Raw genomic sequence first — 21,250 nt, forward strand, 5'->3', positions numbered from 1 at the left:
AGCTGCATAGCAGGTGCCGGGGTGTGCTGTTTTGCTCCAGGGAAGATACTGCACCTAGAGCTGCAGCTGCAGCTGGAGTCACCACCTGGCTACGTTTGCAGCAACACGCAGTCCTCCAGGACCCGGGACCCTTCCACCTTCTGCACAGATCAGACAGACATGTGAATGGGCTGTGCTAGGAATCACCTTCCCTGCCACCCTCACGTCTTTCCCCGCTGTGTAATCTCAGAGCAGCTGCCCAGGAATTTGCATTGCTCTGACTTCCTAGCTCAGAGGGAGGGGAAACTCCAGGGGCTCCCACATGGCCCTTCTTATCTTCATGGCTCTTTCTTTGCAGGTCAGAGAGCCCAAGTGGAGATTCTGCCTGTTGCCAGGAATGCTTACTCCAACTGTACATTCAGGAACTGGGGAAATAAGCATGGGGTAAGTTCATGGACCTGATGGGTCCACAGTGATTAAAATTTGGGCCCCAAACTCCATTTATCACTGGACCACCATGAGTGCTGCCTTAACTGTGGTCTACAGTAAATAAAAGAGAAAAAGGGCTGGGCACGGTGGCTCACACCTGTAATCCCAGCACTTCGGGAGGTCAAAGCGGGCAAATCACTTGACGTCAGGAGTTTGAGACCAGCCTGGCCAACATGGTCAAACCCTGTCTTTACCAAAAATACAAAAATTAGCTGGGTGTGATAGCGGGCTCCTGTCATCCCAGCTACTCGGGAGGCTGAGGCAGGAGAATCACTTGAACCCAGGAGGTGGAGTTTGCAGTGAGCTGAGATCATGCCATTGCACTCCAGCCTTAGCCATAGAGTGAGACTCTGTCTCAAAAAAAAGTGGGGAGACAAAGAAGAGAGAAAGACTCCACCATACAGCAGACAGTGTAAGACTATGTATCAAAGAAAAGGAAAGGACAAATATGGAGTTTTGTTTGTTTGTTTGTTTGTTTTTGAAATGGAGTTTAGCTCTTCCACCCAGGCTAGAGTGCAGTGGCACGATCTCGGCTCACTGCAACCTCCACCTTCCGGGTTCAAGTGATTCTCTTGCCTTAGCCTCCCAAGTAGCCGAGATGACAGGCGCCTGCCACCACGCCTGGCTAATTTTTGTATTGTTAGTAGAGACGGAGTTTCACCATGTTGGCCAGGCTGTTCTTGAACTCACGACCTCGAGATCTGCCCACCTCGGCCTCCAAAGCGCTGGGATTACAGGCATGAGCCACCGTGCCCAGCCTTATATGGGTTTTCATGTTTAAAAAACTTAGCTGGGGCTGGGCATGGCGGCTCATATCTGTAATCCCAGCATTTTGGGAGGCCAAGACAAAAGAATCAACATAGTGAAACCCCTCCTCTACAAAAAATGTAAACATTAGGCAGGCATGGTGGTGCACGCTTGTGGTCCCAGCTACTTGGGAGGCTGAAGTGGGAGGATCACCTGAGCCCAGGGAGGTCCAGGTTGCAGTAAAGCAAAGACTGCATCACTGAACTCCATCCTGGGCAACAGAATAAGACTCTGACTCCAAGAAAAATAAAAAAATAAAAAAATAAAAACCTAGCTGGACCCCTGGAAAAGTCTTGTTTTCCATCTGGCTGCTACAACCATTGGGGAATTTTAAGATGCTGATGCAGGCCCCTCCGCTGCTCTCACCCCAGATCAATTCATCAGGATCCCTGGAGTGGGGTCTGAGCATCGGTAGACTTGCGATTCCAATGAGCTGCTGCGGTTGGGAACCTCAGTTGGGGACGAATCATGGATGGAAATAAACGCCGGAACCCTGACCCACTGCTGCAGAGACAGAGTGGCAGAAAGGAGGGCGTCTATTGCCGCTCTAAAAATAAGTCCTAGGAAATTCAAAAGCCCCTGGGAAAAGACACACTGCTGCCCCGGCCCTCTGGGGCACAGGCGTCCCAGGCACTCGCAGCTGCTTTGGATCAGGAATATTCCACGGTGACTCTGCAGCGGAGACACCTCGGGTCTGAGGCCCCTTAGAGGGGGATGCTTAGGCCCCGGGAATTCCTGAGCAACTGCTGAGACTTCACAGCCCAGAGCTGAAAGCCCCCTGCAGATCTCGCTGAGAGGGAGAAGCTTAGAGGGCAGAGCAGGACACCGCCGGAACTGCGGAGAATCAAGGATGCAGCTCTGAAAAGGGCCTGCTGGAGGAGTGGGAAACTCACCAAAATTAAGAGCCTTTGAATAAGCAGGATGAGCACAAGGTGGGGGAGGGGCGGGGAGCCCTAGGTAAGGGCTACGGGAGTGACTTCACTGCAAACGTTAAGTGACCCAAGAAGAAAACTGTCCCCCCGCTGCTCTCAGAGGAAGCTGTGAGCCTGGGTAGATACGGGCGGCAGGGGACACAGTTTGCCTCTTATTGGGCAATTTCCCCCAGTGGAGTTTCAATTCCTGGGTCATGGACTCTCGTCTCCTGGTGAAGTGCAACACCATTCCTCTTGTTGCTGGTGCGTTCTGCCTGCATCCTTGCTCCAGCTAAGCCAGCTCCTCTAGGCCTGTGGCTGCCCACCACAGTGGGCTCTGGGCTGGACTCTGGACCATGCGTTGCTGGGTTTGCTGCTGTGATGATGGAGGTGCTGCTTTTGTCTGTCTGATGTTTATACTTTGTGGGTGTGGAGTGTGATAGGAACATCTCATATGTACCAGAGACTGGCTCTTTGGAAAAGTCAGTGCAGGTTAGAAACATAGACTGTGGCCGGGCACAGTGGTTCATGCCAATCTCAGCACTTTGGGAGGCCAAGGTGGGCAGATCACTTGATTTGAGGTCAGGAGTTCGAGATCAGCCTGGCCAACATGGTGAAACCTCGTCTCTACTAAAAATAAAAACATTAGCCGGGTGTGTTGGTGCATGCCTGTAGTCCTGGCTATTCGGGAGACTGAGGCACGGGAATTGCTTGAACACTGGAGACAGAGGTTGCAGTGAGCCGAGATCATGCCACTGCACTCCAGGACTGTATCGAATTCACTCCAAAAGTGGAGAAGAGCCATCCAGGCTGCAACTACCACCAAGGGAAGCCAGATTGCAGCCAAGTGGGGCCCCCCAGCTAAGGCCGAGCATGATAAGACACTGCAGAGGAAGGGGTCTTGACTTGAATTCATCTGGGCTTTGCCTTAGAAGGAGAAGGGTATTGCATTTTTGGACTTTAATCATGGGGGCCCCTATTTACATTGCAGCTGTCTTATGTTGCAGGTTTTGATGTGGTTCTCAATGTTCAAACCCCACTGAGAGTTATATTACACAGTGTTGTTTGACCTAATTTGAGACAGGAAATGGAATAGGAAATGAATTTTCTTCCTAGGGTGTCACACAGCTGTAGCCGTTAGGAATGTCTCTGGATGCAATGAACGGAAAATCCACATACCGGAGGCTGAAGCAATAAGAGGCGGCAGCATGGGTACGGGCCATTCTGGGTTTGGGGAAATAGTTCAGAGATGTTATCCAGGAGCCACGTCCACTTTTATTGGCCTTTTATTGGGAAGAAAGGAGTGTTCCTCTCATCAAGAAGGAAAGTGTTTCCCAGAAGCACCCCCTCCTCCTCACAGCTCTTCATATCTCTTTGGCTAGAACCACATCACACAGCCACCCCCAGTTGCAACAGAGACTGGGAAGGTGAGTATCAGATGGAAATCCTATTGTCAGGACCCGGGTTGGGCATGCTGCCTCCCCACACGAAACCAGGCCTCTGTTGGCAAGAAAGATACAAGATCACCGGCCGCTGTGGTTATTGACATGCTGTGTTGTCATCTTACAAAAACTGACAAGGGCCAGGTGCGGTGGCACACATCTGTAATCCCAACATCTTGGAGGCTGAGGCAAGAGGATCACTTGAGGCCAGGACTTTGACACTAGCCTGGGCGACATAGCAAGATCCTCATCTCTACAAAAAATAAAAATAAAAGATTTAATTTAAAAAAAAAATAGCTGGGCATAGTGTCATGCACCTGCAGTCCTAGCTACTCAGGAGGCTGAGGCTGAGGAACTCCTGAGCCCTGAGTTCAAGGCTGCAGTGAGCTGATTGCTTCACTGCACTCCCTCCTAGGTGACACAGCTAGACCCAGTCTCTTTTAAAAATGACAACAACAACAACAAAAGTTACAAAGAATTCAACAATTTAAAAATATAGCCCAAGGTAACCTACAGAATGGGAAGAAATATTTGCAAATCATGTATCTGGTAAGAGACTAATATCCAGAATATAGAAATAACTCCTGCACTCAACGACAACACAAAAATCCAGAACTTAGAAAGTGTTCAAAGGGGACTAGGCATGGTAGTTCATGCCTGTAATCCTAACACTTTGGGAGGCTGAGGCGAGAGGATCACCTGAGGTCAGCAGTTCGAGACCAGCCTGGCCAATACAGCAAAACCCTGTCTCTACTAAAAATACAAAAACATTAGCTGGGCATGGTGGCAGGCACCTGTAATCCCAATTACTTGGGAGGCGAGGGAAGGAGAATCTCCTGAACCTGGGGGGCAGAGGTTGCAGCGAGTCGAGATCGTGCCACTTCACTCCAGCCTGGGCTAAAGAGCGAAGCTCCACCAAAAAAAAAAAAAAAAAAAAAAACAGAAAGAAAGTGTGCAAAGGACTTAAATAAAAATTTATCCTGGCTGGGCACAGCCGGGCACAACTACTCAGGAGGCCAAGGCAAAAGAATCACTTGAACCCTGGAGGCAGAGGTTGCAGTGAACCAAGACTGTGTCACTGCACTCCAGCCTGGGCAACAGAGCAAGACCCTGTCTCTAAAAAAGAGAGAGAGGCTGGATGCGGAGACTCATGCCTATAATCCCAGCACTTTGCGTGGCCAAGGCAGGTGGATCACCTGAGGTCAGGAGTTCGAGACGAACCAGACCAACATGGTGAAACCCTGTCTCTACTAAAAATACAAAAATTAGCCAGGCATGATGGCGCATGTCTGTAATCCCAACTACTCAGGAGGCTGAGGCAGGAGAATGACTTGAACCCGGGAGGTGGAGGTTGCAGTGAGCTGAGATCAGGCCACTGCACTCCAGCCTGGGCAACAGAGTGAGACTCTGTTTCAAAAAAAAAAAAAAAAAAAAAAGAATTAGGGACAGTGTCAAGTCCGTCCATTCTGGCCGCAGTGTCCAACTTCAGGGACAGTAGGTGGCTTCTGGAGCACAGAGCCAGAGGCTGCAGTGGGGCCAGGCATGGCACCCCGTGTTCAATGGTGGCAGCGGCCGATCGCTCCTGTGGCCTGACTTTGCCTCGGGTTCTGGGAGCTGCACCCTGTTTCTGTGGTTCTCCAGCCTTCCTGGTACCTCCAGAATCCCTTCCAGCCCCCAAGGATAAGGTTATGTGCCCCCATCTCATGTGCTCCCTGGAACCACTTCCCTCGCAGCCTCATCAGCTAAGATCTTTGTCCCCACACCACACGAGCACCCACTGAGGGCAGGGACCAAGCTTCATCTTGTCCACTCCTCTATCCCTGGGCCCAGCTCCAGCCTTACACATAGAGAAAGTTCTCATTGTGAATGAATGCCTGACTCTTTGGAAACAGAAATAGAACCAGGAAAGGACTGATCCAAAGTCCACTGCAGAGATTGAGCTTCCCCAGCCCCAACAGGGCCCCACACTGCAGAGGCCTAGGGAACAACCCCAGAAGGGAAATCAGGAACCAGCCTGGGAATGGAATGTCCTAGATCTGCCTGAGATCAGGACCCTCATTCCCTTCCCAGCATGCAGTGACCTGCAAGAGTCACACAGAGGAGCGAGTCCTGGGACCATTCTCCCTCCTACAAAGAAACCCTAAGAGGCAAAGCTGCAGCAACTGCTTCGGAAGGACAGGCTGAGTGGCTGGGCGCGGTAGCTCACGCCTGTAATCCCAGCACGAGGCAGGTGGATCACCTGAGGTCGGGAGTTCAAGACCAGCCTGGAAACATGGTGAAACTCCGTCTCTACTAAAAATACAAAAATTAGCTGGGCGTGGTAGCGGGTGCCTATAATCCCAGCTATTTGGGAGCCGAGCCTGAGGCAGGAGAATCACTTGAACCTGGGAGGCGGAGTTTGCAGAGGAGAGATCACGCCACTGTACTCTCCAGAGCCTGGGCAATAGAACGAGACTCCATCTCAAAAAAAAAAAGAAAAAAAAAAGAACAGGCTGAGCTCCGAGCTCCCTGGCTTCTGGGGAGAAAGCAAGGGGCCTGCCCAGAACTGAGTGACCCGGGATGATGGGTGCAAGGGAAGATGACCTCCCTGCAAATTAATGAGGCAACTTTCTGTTCATAAACCACCTCCCATGACAAGCCTGACCTGTTCCCAAGATAATGTCCAGGTTCAGAGCAAGCCAGATCCAGAACAGTTTCCAAACTACATTCCAGGGAACCCCAGTACTCTACAGGTGTTCCTGGGTGTGCCATGGGGAGCCCTGAATTAAACACACATCGCGATGCAGGGCTCCCCAGAGCATTTAATGCGCTGAAGTCCTTGATGACTTTCCAAGAGGCAGCACAGTACACGGCTGATGACACCCTTTTGCTGAGCATCTATCATAACCTTACAACCTCCTTGAGCTCCAAGGAACATAGCTTGCAAATGCTGCTGTGGGCAGCACCCCACTACCTTCCACTGAGAAACTGAAGTCCCATCTCTTAAGTCTCACTCCCACCCTCTGCTGGGGGCAGTGGGGAGCCAGCCTGTCCTCCCGTCGTGGGGCTCTGCACACACAGCACACGCCTCCCTCCGGGGAAAGGGGTGCCAGGGAACTTCTGGGCCTGATGAGCCAAAATACAGACTTGGAGTGTGAATTGGCCAAGCCACTGCCTCCTCCCTGGGAGTCCCTCCCTTTGGCACCTGCCGCCTTATCCACGGAGAAGCCACCGTGGCACAGAGCCCCAGGCTCCATGGGGGGGCTACTGATCTTCACCCACCTCTGGTCCAAGTCCACTCTCTTTTTTTTTTTTTTTTTTTTTTGAGACAGAGTCTTGCCCTGCCACCCAGGCTGCAGTGCAGTGGTGCAATCTCAGCTCACCACAACCTCCACCCATGGGTTCATGTGATTTTCCTGCCTCAGCTTCCCAAGTAGCTGGGACTATAGGCATGGGCCACCACACCCAGCTAATCTTTGTATTCTTTTAGTAACGATGGGGTTTCACCCTGTTGGCCAGGCTGGTCTCGAACTCCTGACCTCAAGTCATCCACCTGCCTTGGCCTCCCAAAGTGCTGGGATTACAGGTGTGAGCCACCACACCCGGCCCCAAGTCCACTCTCATTCTTGCCCTACCTCCTGCGGGCCACAGGACAACCCTCGGTAGTAAGCACTGAAGGTTGGTAAATGAACAACCTCAGCCCCTTGGAAGTCCCAAGAGATCCCAGCTCCTTCCCCTGCCTTGTCACCGCACCTGAAGAATGGTGGTGTGTGGTGGAAGGAGCACAGCCCTGCTCCGGGCCGTCAGCTACCTGCATGCCCCCTTTGCTGGGGCCTTGGGCCTCTCTGCTGGGCCAGTGTCCACATCCCACCCCACAGCCAGGCCGGACTTCCTTAGAAGCTCCCCATCGCTGAGCCCACTTCCTCTGCCGGTTACACATATCACCCAGATGGAGTGGTTTCCTGCGGCAGAACACTTCCTTAATTGACACACCATTGAACTGAGCTGATGACTCCCATGACTATGTATCCCTAGTCCCTGAAATGGTTTGGCTGTGTCCCCACCCAAATCTCATCTCGAACTGTAGTTTCCATAATCCCCACGTGTAGTGGGAGGGACCTGGTGGGAGGTAATTGAATCATGGGGGTGGTTACCCCCATGCTGTTCTCGTGATAGTGAGTGAGTTCTCATGAGATCTGATGGTTTTATAAGGGGCTTTCCATCTTTGCTCTTTCTTTTCTCTCCTGCTGCCCTGTGAAGAAGGATGTGTTTGCTTTCCCTTCTCCCATGATTTTAAGTTTCCTGAGGCCTCCCCAGCTCTGGGAACTGTGAGTCAATTAAACCTCTTTTCTTTGTAAATTGCGCAGTCTTGGATATGTCTTTATTGGCAGTATGAGAATGGACTAATACAGTACCAATGCCTTTTCCTGATTCACTCACGGCACCTGAAGATGGGAGGAAGTAGCACAGACACAGCCATAATTTCCAGCCCCTCTATGAACTGCATGCTGACCCTTGGACGTGAAGATTCTCTTTCTTGGCTCTGGACGGTGTCAAGAAACAAAATGATAAAGGGAGATGCAGCCTGGCTAAAGGAGAGTCCAGCAGTAGGGTGGACTTCAGGGTTGCTTCGATCCAGCAGCTCAGCTGTGCCCTCAGGACTTGACTTCTTTCCTCTCTCCTCTGTCATCCATACCCTCAGCTGGACCCTGAGGTACAGTCCCCTGGGGGTGACAGGCTGGCTGCCAGTCACCATTAGGGCTCGGTGCTTCCTCATCTGTGACCAGCAGAAATGGGTGAGCATCTACCCCAGCATCCCATGCATTCCAGCAACTGACCTAAAGCAAGCTTGGAGGGACCAGAAAGCACAAGTGGGAGGAACAGGAGCTGGGTAAGCTACACACACAAGGCAAAATCACAGATCAAAGCCACTTGGTCCTGGGCCAGGCTGAGAGTCCATGCTCAAATATCAGCTACCACTTTTATTCTATGTAAACCAATATTTGGGCTAATAATGAGCCCATCTTCCCTTGATGCTAACAGTTTAAGGGGTGGTGAGATGACATTAAAAGACACCTGGAGTCTCCACCAATGACTGGCCTCATCATCACAAGCAAGACCTTCCCGTACCTTCTCCATCCACAGAATGAGGGTCAAAATCTCTCCCCACCAAACTCACAGGAGAAAGCATGCTTTGTAAATGCAGAGATGTTGGCCATGAGGCTTCTGATCCTTGCTACGTGCTTTCAGATCTTTATTCTGAGCATTGGCAACAACATGTTTCTGAGAACATCTCCTTTGGCAAATGGTAGGTCAAGCAGAACTGCTTCAACTGAAGAGGTTTCGGCTTAAAAAAAAAAAAAAAAAAAAAATTTGTATATGCCTTTTAGTCCAACTGGCTGAATTGCTGATTCAATCAGCAAACATGGAACAGACTGAGAAAGTGCAGCGTGAGCTTCAAGACAGCAAAGAGGGCCATGAACTTCAAGGATGTTTATGGAGCAGTTGCTGAAACCAGCTTTCCCAAGAGATAAGTCTCCACCAGGCAATAGGGAGGCACGATGCTGGGAGTGCCGCGGGATTTACGATGTTCATTAAGTCCATCAGCTTCCACCTCCCTCTGCAACTTGCATATCCAGCTCAGCTACCCAGGGGCAAAATCAAGGTATCCAGCTAAATTACCAAGATTCTTAGTGCCCGGCTGCACACCCACAGAGCACAGCCCACCTCAGCACCTGCCACCCCTGGGGATTCCAGAACATGTTGACTATCTCCCACGTGCTCAGGTCCTAGCTCACACCTGGCTTCCACCTGGCCCCATCCTCTCTGCATCCGCTGCTTCTGCTGGCCTCCAGTGTTCCCAGGCTGCCAGTCCTAGAGAGTCAAGGTTAGGCTAGGGTTGGGGCAGAAACACACGGCTTTGTGCTGTCCCATAGCTGCACTGTTGTTTGTCACCCAGGCCAGAAGGGACACCGCCTGAGCCCAGAGGTTGGCTACCACTCCCAGAAACAGATCCCCAGGCCCCAGCCCAGCCATCGCTTCACAGCATCCACCTCCACCATTCTTGCTGCCCCTTCCTCTCCCAGGGCACCTCTCCACCAAACGACTTCTTTCTCCTCCAGTTCTGAGAGATAAAACCAGCGTGCTTGTCTGTTCCTGCAAACAGGACTGAGTCAACACAAGGCCTCCAGGCCCACAAAGAGCAGGCTCTGTTCCCAGTACAGATGCCTCAGGGACACCCTGCTATATCCATGTCAAAATTCCCTTTATTCATGAATAGAGGTGGGAAGTGAGGCATTGGGTGTGCTCAAATGCTTTGCTATCGGTTAAGAATTGCATCTGCTACAAGCTACAGAGAACCAAAATAACAGTAGCTATAGTAAGGGAGAGGTTAAATTTTGCTCTCATGTTAAAAGAAGTCTGGAGGTAACCAGCCCAGGGTTGATACAGCAGCTCCACAGCCACCAGTGACCCAGGCTTATTCTATCCTGCTCTCTGCCGTCATTAACATGAGGCTCCCAACCTTGGGGCTACCTCATGATCCCAAAATGGCTACTGCAGCTCCAGACATCACATCCACATTTCAGGCAGCAGAGAGTAGAAAGGGGCAAGGGGAAAGGACATGCTTCTCAGCTTAGTCAGCCTCCTTTGGAGAGCTTTCCCAGAAACCATCCTCAATAACCTTTGCTAGCATCTTATAGGCCTATTTCTGAAAGGTTAGGAAATGTGGTGTTATAAAAAGCCCATTGACACACCCAACACTATAGCTTTATAGCTTTTATGTTGCTAAGGAAGCTAAGGAAGACAGGAGTATGGAAAATACCAGCCTCAGCCATACCTTTTTCTTTTTTTTTTTTTTTTTTTTGGAGACAGAGTCTCGCTCTGCCGCCCAGGCTGGAGTGCAGTGGCACGATCTTGGCTCACTGCAACCTCCACCTCCCAAGTTCAAGTGATTCTCCTGCCTCAGCCTCTAGAGTAGCTGAGATAACAGGCATGCACCACTGTGCCTGGCTAATTTTTGTATTTTTGGTAGAGACAAGATTACACATGTTAGCCAGGCTGATATCGAACTCCTGGCCTCAAGTGATCCGCCCATCTTGGTCTCCCAAAATACCAGTATTACAGGCATGAGCCACTGCACCTGGCAAGCAATACTTTCTAGAGAGCTGAATAAAACTAAGAGGATAGGGCCCCAAACTAATTTCTCACCTGGATTCTTGTGGCGAATAATACAACAGTGATTATGACACCAAAAAAGAGGAGGCAAAGTACCAGGTGTTCTCAGCCCATTCTACACCTAAGATGCAGCACTGTTTTGTGGTGCTTACCTTAACAAATCTGCTATCATATTCCACTGCTGACAGCTGGTGGTCTACTGGGACCTCAGAGTCTTCATCTCTTGAGTGTTCACACAATTAGTTCCTCCTCTTCCGTCCTTCATTTGTGTTCTTTGCTTTTTCTCCTTGAAACAGTTTAATTTCATGGGCTGCATGATGATGTTTTGGACAATGAGGGACCATATATTCCGTGGTGGTCCCATAGGATTATAATGGAGGCTGGCTATGGTGGCTCACGCCTATAATCCCGGCACTTTGGGAAGCTGAGGTGGCCAGATCTCTTCAGGCCAGGAGTTTGATATCAGCCTGGCTAACATGGTTGAGACTTGGGAGGCTGAGGCAGGAGGATTGCTTGAAGCTAGGAGCTTGACTCCAGCCTGGGCAACATAGCAAGAGCCTGTCTGTATTCTTAAAAAAAAAAAAAAGAAGAAGAAGAAGAAGAAGAAGAAAGAAAAGAAAAGAAGAGAAAAATAACAAAAATAAAAGATTAAAGGGAGCTGAAAAAATTTTATCATCTAGTGATGTCATAGCCATCATAGCATCATAGTGCAATGTGCCACCTTTTCTATGATTAGATATGTTTAGATACACAAATACCATTGTATTCCAATTGCCTCCGCTACTCAGCATTTCCTGCCACACAGGTTTGTGGCGTAGGAGCGATCAGCTGTACCATTTAGCCTAGCTGCGTCGTGGGCTACCCATCCAGATTTGTGTAAGTGCACTCTGATGGTCACACAATGACGAAATCACCTAACGATGCATTTCTCAGAATGTGTCCCCATGGCTAAGTGACTCATGGCTGTATTCTGGAATCTTGTCATTCCAGACCGCAGTCTTCACATTGAGATATCAAGTTGTGGATCAGAACGGAGAGCTAGGCTATGATGAGGGATACCGCGCTGTCACATAACTGACATGATTTATTTCACAAAGCCAGCAAATGGAGCTGCCATGCCACTTCCAGCAAAGGGAGCCCGGGGCTGGTGTCTGTGGAGCTCCAGGCTCTGCAGAGTCGGAGTGAGAACCAGATCCTTGGGGCAAAGAGAGCTAAAACGGGTAGCAGAGGAAAGCGAAGCACCACACATCTGCTAGAAAGAAATGTTTCTCAGGCAGGAGATAACCTTGAGAGGCAGCATAACCGCTTAACCACTGTGGTTAAGGGCTTAGTTCTGAAGCAGGGAGGCCTGGGCTCTAGGGCCAACGCCTGTGGATGCCTTGTGTGACCTTGGACAATTTACTTTCACTCTGTAAGCCTCATTTTCTTTATCCACAAAATGGAAATAATTGCAGATGATGATAATGTAGAACCTGTTCGTGAAAGAAAATTGTAGACAGTGCTGGGCCCGGTACGTGGCTCCTGGCACAGGGAAGGATTCAATAATAACATTAGCCATGACTCTTAGGTATCTAACAGTGGCAGCAGGGATCCTATGTGTGACCTTCTACCTGTGTGGCACAGGGCCTGTCATATCATGAGTCTCAGTAAATGGGCTCAACATCATCGCTACTCTTGTTATTATTAAAGGAAATAGCCAGAAAGTGCTTCCTCTTTCCACAGGCAACCACAGACACTTTCTCTGGACTTGACTCACTTGGGCAAGAAGAACCTTCCGGGCTGAGCTTCCAAGCCCCAGCCAGGGGAGATACAGGGCACGGAAGGCCCCGCTGAGGCGGATTGGAGAGCTCGGAGCTGTAGAGTCTGTTTGGCATCTGCAGCTCTCGGTGGAGAAACGCCTGCCCCCGCTAAGCAGTCAGTGCCCGCCTGGCCTCACTGGCTCCCAGGCAGCTTCTCCCCACCTCCCCTCTGTGTCCAACACGCTCTCAGCAGCCTGCCTTGTGACAGGTCTACAGAGACATCTGTTGGTGAGCAGGCCCTGCCAGACACCTGTTGGCCCCCGCTGGGCAGGAAAAATAACACAGAGAGGCTCCGAGGACCTGGGTATGGCATGGTGGGAGTAGGGGACATAGCAGATACCCCTTACTCTGTAGAATACCAGCTTTCCACTACAGTGGGTGATGGCAGGGAATTTTGGCAGAGGATACTGGTTTTTGAGAGCTCCTAGCATAAAATTGGATCTGTGTCCCTATGGAAAATTCCACATTACAGAAAGCGTGGCCCAGGGAGGCAGAAAGCCTCGGCTGGGCATCACAGGAATTCGTTTTGCCAGTTGGCAGCCCTGTGGCTCTGGCTAAGTCCCTTCCCCTCTGTGCCTCGGTCTCCCCATTAGGAAAGTTCAGGAGGTTCATGAGGTCTGTGGCTCCATATCTTGAATATACACCATGGAATGTTGTTTTTTTGTTGTTGTTGTTGTTGTTGTTTGAGACAGAGTCTTGCTCTGCCACCCAGGCTGAAGTGCAGTGGTACAATCATAGCACACTGTAACTTTGAACTCCTGGCCTCAAGCAATCCTCCTGCCTCAGCCTCCCAAAGTACTGGGATTATAGGAATGAGTCACTGCACATGACCCTGGGAAGCTTTTATAAAAGCAGATTCCCAGACCCCACTCCCTGAAATTCTGATTCAGCCAGTTACAGGGGGCCCAGAAACCTGCCTGAGGCTCCTCCCAGAGGACCCCACTCCCTGCTTGCCTCTCAACCTGCAGTTTCAGGCATCCCAGAGTGCCCCACTGTCTCCCAGACCCCAGGGAGAATCAGAAAGAGTGGGGGCACCGTGGGGAGCAGGCAGGAGGGAGGAGTCACAGAGGCCCCGGCTGGGTGACTGCTGTCTTCAAACCTCCCAGAGCAAACTCAGAACCGGCCCAGGACCCGCCCACCTTCGGTCCAGTGCTATGGGGGAAGCTGTCAGATGCCAGCATCCGTGTGAGGTGCACTTATGGAAACTGCCATCCTTGCCTTCCCTGCTGAAAAGTCCTTACCTCTGAGGTTTTCAGGAATCTGAAAGGAAAGCCTTCTTTCCATGAAAATGTGCCAAAAGACCACCGCACACCTGCACGTACGCGCCGTCCTGTGGGAGCCAGCCTGAGTCGGCCTGGCTTGGATGGCAGCAACCTCCATGCCCCACCCATCCCAGGGGCCCTCCTGCCCTCTGCCTAGGAGGTGTTCCAAGTGCTTGGTGTGCATCACTTGGCCTTATCTTTGCAAAGCCACGAGGCCGCCAACGTTATTGCCCCGTTTCATGGATAAGGTTACGAAGGCACAGAGAGGGCCGGTCATTTGCCCACGGTCACCTAGCTAAGAATTGATGGAGATGGGCTTCACACTCCGTGAGGGAAGCTCCTGAGGCTAAGCTTTGAGACCCGCTTCATCTTCTAGCTTAGAGATATATTCACTACTTTTTGCAGTAGAGCCCTTTTCAATGTAACAGAATCTGTCAAATGTAACAGAATCTTACATTTGACCCCAGCATAAGAAACAGATCAAAGCAAAGCCACTCTGGTTAAAGGGGAGGGACTATCCAGCCATCCTGCCTCCCCTTGCCCTGCTCATGGAGACCTCCTCAGAGCACCAGGGTTCTGCAGAACTGAGTCTAAGAGTCAACTGGCTCAGAGAGGGAGTGTGCGTTGTCCAAGGCCACACAGCCTGCAGGTGGCAGAGCTGTTGTGACACAGGGAGCATCCAGAGAAACACAGGATGTGTGGGGCAGCCTGGGAAATGGGCCCTGCTCACCTAGCCAGCCCACACAGAGCACCTAGATGGGGAGAGGAGAGCACTGATGGCCCGGGTTGACCCCAGGCAGGGGGCTTAACTGGGGTTGCTAGGGAATGGCTGAATCTACAAGTATATTCATTTGTTCACTCAACAAACATCACCTGAGACCTACCATGTGCCAGGTATGATGTGGCACCAAGGACACAATGGTGAATGATGTGGACAGTCTTGTCCCTCCCCACCATGCTCATAACACAGACGGAGAGAGTGATAATTAAACAATGACAGCAGGCCGGGTGTGGTGGCTTATGCCTGTAATCCCAGCACTTTGGGAGCACTAAGCAGGTGGATCACCTGAGGTCAGGAGTTCGAGACCAGCCTGGCCAACACAGTGAAACCCCATTTCTACTAAAAATACAAAAATTAGCCGGGCGTGGTGGTGGACACCTGTAGTCCCAGCTAGCTGGGAGGCTGAGGCAGGAGAATCCCTTGAACCCGAGAGGTTGCCGTGAGCTGAGATCATGCCACTGCACTCTCGCCTGGGCGACAGAGTAAGACCCTGTCTCCAAAAGAAGAAAAGACAATGACAGCAACACAGAGGGATGGCTGCTTTGAAGGGAACTGCTGCCTACTAAGGGCACACAGAGTCGGGGCTTGTAGGCTAGTGGAGAGGTCAGGAGGGGCTGCTCTGCGAAACAAGGCCGTTCAAGCATTGACGGATGACCTGGCATCAGCCTGGCCAAGAGAAGGGGAAAGCGTGCACCACAGAGGGAACGGCACGTGCAAAGAATGAGCACAATGCATTTGAGGACCTGGAAGAGGTTTGATTTGGCCAGAGCCGAGCCCATGGCAGGAGATGGTGAGAAAGGGGACCGGAGAGGTAACAGGGGCCAGGCTGCATGGGTCATGGAAGGAGGCGTGGGCTTTATCCTACAGAAGTTGAATGATTAGATAGGTGTTGCTCTCATTGTTTTAACTCCCCTGGCTTCTATATGGAGGACCGTATGGAGGAGGGGTGGGAGATGCTTAGGAGATCGTTCATAGGGAATAGTGGTGTCCAGAGAAGACACGATGGTGATTTGATGTGATGATCACGGCAAGGAGAAGAATGGACAATCTGCCAACATCCATCCCTTTCTTCGCCTCCTCTGCATTGAGGGAGAGAGGTGAGGGGGGTAGGTGATAAGTCTGGCCAATGACATGGCCAGCCGTGATATACATCACTTCCATAATATCCCCACACTCTCCTTCACCCCCATCTCCCTAGGATGGTAATGCTCCCAAGGTAAGCCTGGGAGCCTCAGGCGAAGTCCCTAGAGCCTGCATGCGAGAGCCCCTGGCTCCCTTTGCCCCACTGGACTGCAGCAGGAGGGACCTACCACGCCTCTCTGCCCTGAGACAAAGACCGGTCCCCTCTCTAATAACAATCCTTATCTCTGGAGGAGGAAGAAGGATGGATGGGGAGGAATCTACAACCACTCCCACATTAGTGATGCTCATGCATGCATACATGCCTGATCGTTCTTTAAGCTCTTCATCTGTTTTTCATTTGTTTGTTTTTTCTCTATTTCCCCCTTTTCCTTAAACCACTGCCCATTCAAACAGGTAGCACTTGCCTTAGGGGAGGCAGGTGTTAGGTAAAAACACCTATGGGTTCTGGGTCACACCTGTCAACCCAGCACTTTGGGAGGCTGAGGCAAGCGGATCACGAGGTCAGGAGATCGAGACCATCCTGGCCAACATGGTGAAACCCCGTCTCTACTAAAATACAAAAAGTTAGCTGGGCGTGGTGGTGTGTGCCTGTAGTCCCAGCTACTCGGGAGGCTGAGGCAGGGGAATTGCTTGAACCCGGGAGGCGGAGGTCTCAGTAAGCCGAGATTGCACCATTGCACTCTAGCCTGGTGACAGAGACACGGTCTCAAAAAAAAAAAAAAAAAAAAAAAAAAAAAAAAAAAAAAAACCACCTATGGGTCTTCTTAACTTTTGTCCTCCAAAACTCCAAAATCCTTTGTCTTGGAGAAAAAAGAGAGCCAGGCTTGGGCATCCTGAGAGCAGAGATTCCTGCCTCTACTCACAGGAGACTGCCAAGAGAAAGCCTAGGCCCCATAGAGGAACTATGCTGGGGCCTCTCAACAGGGGTCCACTAATGGCTTCCCCAGGGTCTCCTGCCCCAAGCGTGCCATGGAAGGATCTTGCGGGCTTCGAAGGTTGGGGTGTAGACGTGTCAGAAGTTCCTGTGTGCACCCATGATGGGGGCCCCCCCGACCCCTACTTGCTGCTCTGGTCCCTCAGAGGTCTCTGCTGCTGTGACAGGGCCCTGAGCAGGGCAGGAGATTCCCCAGGAAGGTTGAAAGCCTCTTCTTCTCTGCCAGTTCAGCCAAGGTCTTGATGTCAGAAACACTGCTGAGTGGTTAAAAACAAGTGGTGGGAGCGGGTGGCTCACACCTGTAATCCCAGCACTTTGGGAGGCCAAAGCGGGCAGATCACTTAAGGTCAGGAGTTTGAGACCAGCCTGGCCAACATAGTGAAACCCCGTCTCTACTAAAAATACAAAAATTAGTTGCATGTGGTGGTGCACACTTGTAATTCCAGCTACTTGAGAGGTTGAGGCAGGAGGATCGCTTGAACCCAGGAGGCGGAGGTTGCAGTGAGCTGAGATCGTGCCATTGCACTCCAGCCTGGGCAACAGAGTAAGACTCCGTCTCAAAAAAAAAAAAAAAAAAAGTGATTTTTCTTGCACACCTGAATCGGTGCCCTGAGCTTCATACACGTTACACAACAGTTATAAGGGATACCCTCCCTCGGTGACATCTGAGGGCAGCTGTGGAGGGCAGGGTCTTCCCCACAGCAGAGCCGAGCGCCCCTCCTGGGAAGGCTCAGCTTTGGGGAGGGAGGGCTTCCCTTTCCAAGCAGGCCAGGGACTCCCCACACACATCCCAGGCCGCGACTGCCCTGGAGATGAGGTCGCAAGCCAGCCTCAGGGTTACCTCCCAGCTCCAGTCCCCCCAGCCTGGTCCTGCGGTGCTCCTCCCCACAGCCCTTCTTTCCACATTCACAGGCGAAGCAAGATTCCTGGAGACGAGTTCCCACCTGGCCCTGGTTCTGTTACCGCTCCCCTGACAGCCCCCACATGCCCACAGCATCACCAGCACATCACTCCACGGTCAGTGGGGTCAGTGGCCGCCCGTGCCTGCCCCCGGCTCCCCTCTGCAGCCTCCGGGCCGGCCCCATCCAGTGCGGAGAGTCAGGGCTTCCTGGCGGGGTCTGAGTGCCACATCCGCCAGCTACAATACAGCCCCATAGGGAACAGGGTCTCCGTGGAGGGGAATCAACTGGAAGAACGAAGTGTTTACTTCAGAGCTTCTACCATGGTGCTGTGCGCTTCCCTCAGAGAGCAACACACTCACACACACTCACACCCACACACACACATTCACACATGTGCATTCACACACTGACACACACACTGACACACACTAACACACTCATACACACACTCAACACATTGACACACATACACTGACACACACACTGACACACAGACACACACTAACACACTCATACACACACTCAACACATTGACACACATACACTGACACACACACTGACACACAGACACACACTGACACACACTAACACACTCATACACACACTCAACACATTGACACACATACACTGACACACACACTGACACACAGACACACACTGACACACACTAACACACTCATACACACACTCAACACATTGACACACATACACTGACACACACACTGACACACAGACACACACTGACACACACTAACACACTCATACACACACTCAACACATTGACACACATACACTGACACACACACTGACACACAGACACACACTGACACATTCTTATGCACACTCACACATTCACACACACACTCATATACTCACACACTGTCACATGCTCACACACAATCACACTCAACATAGGCTTTGCTCACTCACACTTAGATGTCCACACACTGTCACACATGTTCACACATGCACTCCATCACACAAAACACACACAGGCTTTGTTCACACACATTCATACACATTCACACTTACATATGCAAACACAATCTTCACAGCACACACCTGCATACACACCCACACACTTGTGCTCACACAGTTACACATCCACACTCATCCACATTCTCACACTCACATGTGCTCACGTACACACACTCCCGTACACCCACACACTCGTGCATTCACACATGCCCGCTAGCATCCCACATTCACTCGTACGTCTTCACACGCTCACACAGACACACAGGTTCTCACACACAATCTCACACTGACACACGTATTTACTCACATACGCACATTCACATACGTAAGAGTGTGCTCCCACCCCCATCCTGGCCGCTGATGCCGGAAGGGGAAGGCCGGCTGCCCAGGGAAGGGGGACCGGGAGGGAGGGAAGAGCATCGCCCTCTCTTGCCTGGACATGGGTCCCTTCCTGAGCAAGCCTGAGCTGGTCTCAGTTTTCCTGGGTTCTCCTAATAACTTTTTGGTAAGCTGCCTTTTGTGGGGGAATCCCAGCACGCCACGTCCAGAGGCCACGGAGATTCGAGGCCACGGAGACTGAAGCCCAAGTAGCTCTGGTCACGACTGCACAGCTGAGAGGGGAAGAGCCCTGGTATGAAGCCACTGGGCGGCTCAGCTCTTGGTTCTGCAAAGCTTCGCTGCTGCCCAGCTCTCCTGCCCTCAAGCACGCCCACTCCCTGGGGGGGGCCTTCAGTACATCCCTGAAGTCACTCTCTCCCCCATGCAGACTGTGCCCCAGCCCATCCCCACAGAGACAAAGGTCAGATCCACAACTTCTGTCCTTCGTTCCCTGCTCATGGTCCACAGCACCCTCCACCACCATCACGGGCCCAGCGGGGCTGCAGGGGGACTGCAGGGCAGGAAAGGGAGAGCATCCGCTCCCGCATCAGCCTCCAGGAGCTCCGCCAAGAAAAATGAGGGCAAGGACACACTCCGCTGGTGAGGCCTGCCGTTTCATTTTAAAGGAGACAGTGCTTCCTGGATCTTGCCCGTGCTGCTGCAAGTCATATAAAATGATAGGATCTTTCTGAAGGGCAGTGTGATCACATATATCAAAGACCTTTAAAATGTGCATGCGGGGGTACATCCTTTGCCTATTAACTCCACTTCTAGGAAAAGTATCCTAAGGAAATATTTGAACAGGTGAGCAAAGACGTAGGTACAAGGATGTTCACTGAAGCACTGTTTAAAATAGCAAGGAGCTATAGCCAAAAATAGAAACAATCTAAATAAATCATAGCATACCCATACAATGAAGCACTCTACGGCTACAAAGAGTAATTGTAAAATATAGTCATTGACATAGAAAGATATTCACAATCTATTTTTGACTTTAGACAGGCTATAATAACCTATTTACATTTTGATGCCATTTCAACTAAAAATCTGTATCAATAAAGAAAATTCTAGGCCAGGCATGGTGGCTTACACCTGTAATCCCGACACTCTAGGAGTCCGAGGTGGGAGGATCACTTGAGTCCAGGAGTTCGAGACCAGCCTGGACAACATAGTGAGACCCCATCTCTAAAGAAAACAAACAAACAAAAAAAAAAAATCAAAAAATGAGGTGGGAGAATTGCTTCAGCCCCGGGGGTTGAAGCTGCAATGAACTATGATCATGTCACTGCCCTACTGCCTGGGTGACAGAGTGAGACCCTGCCTCAAAAAGAAAAAAAAGAAAGAAAAACTTAGAAATGAATGTATCAGACCAGGTGAAGTGGCTGACACTTGTAAGTGGCACTTTGGGAGACCAACGTGGGTGGATCACCTGAGATCAGGAGTTCCAGACCAGCCTGGCCAACATGGTGAAACCCCGTCTCTACTAATAATACAAAAATTAGCCTGGTGCTACATTGCGCACCTGTAATCCCAGCTACCTAGGAAGCTGAGGCAGGAGAATCGCTCAAACCTGGGAGTGGGAGGTTGCAGCGAGCTGAGATTCCGCCACTGTACTCCAGCCTGGGTGACACCGCAAGACTCCATCTCAAAAAAATAATAATAATAATAATAAATGATGCATCAAAATATTAACTAACACAGATTATCTATGGAGAGTAATGCCATGAGTGATTTTTTTGAAATCTCCTTTGTATTTACTGATTTTTCCTAAAATTAACATTTAATTTATATGAATTGTTACTTCCACATACAAATTATTATATATTTGTTCGACTACACATAAATATTCCTGGAAAACTACACAATACCACATTAGCTCCCTCTGGCAACAACAGAAGGTTCGTGGCTGAGGGTCAGCATGTGGAAGAACATTTTTCACTATGTACTTTTATGGATCCTTTGAATTTTGAATCTTATGAATATATATATATCATATATATACACATTTTTTTTTTTGAGGCAAGCTCTCATCTCACTATGGTGTCCAGGCTGGTCTGGAACTACTGGACTCAAGGGATTCTCCCGCCTTGGCCTCCCACAGTACTGGGATTATAGGAGTGAGCCTCCACACTGGGTCAAATTTTTCATCTTTTCACAAATACAAATACAAACTAAATTTTAATTTTAAAGCAAAATAAAATTTTTTTTTTTTTTTTTTTTTTTGAGATGGAGTCTCTCTCTGTCACCCAGGCTGGAGTGCAGTAGCACCATCTCCGCTCACTGCAACCTC

The 21,250-nt window shown here is 50.5% G+C and overlaps 1 long non-coding RNA gene across 1 annotated transcript; it reads right to left on the reverse strand.

Annotated features, from left to right (window-relative positions):
- Window positions 1-7,949: 7,949 nt before the first annotated feature.
- Window positions 7,950-13,972, reverse strand: LOC140713284 (uncharacterized). The gene is made up of 3 exons (XR_012095175.1): window positions 13,824-13,972; window positions 10,936-11,352; window positions 7,950-8,954 (listed from the first exon to the last, which is right to left on the reverse strand). It is a non-coding gene; the product is annotated as an uncharacterized lncRNA (long non-coding RNA).
- Between the last annotated feature and the right edge of the window lie 7,278 nt (window positions 13,973-21,250).

This window comes from Chlorocebus sabaeus, chromosome 1 (genome assembly GCF_047675955.1).
Source record: "Chlorocebus sabaeus isolate Y175 chromosome 1, mChlSab1.0.hap1, whole genome shotgun sequence".
NCBI classification, from domain to species: domain Eukaryota; kingdom Metazoa; phylum Chordata; class Mammalia; order Primates; family Cercopithecidae; genus Chlorocebus; species Chlorocebus sabaeus.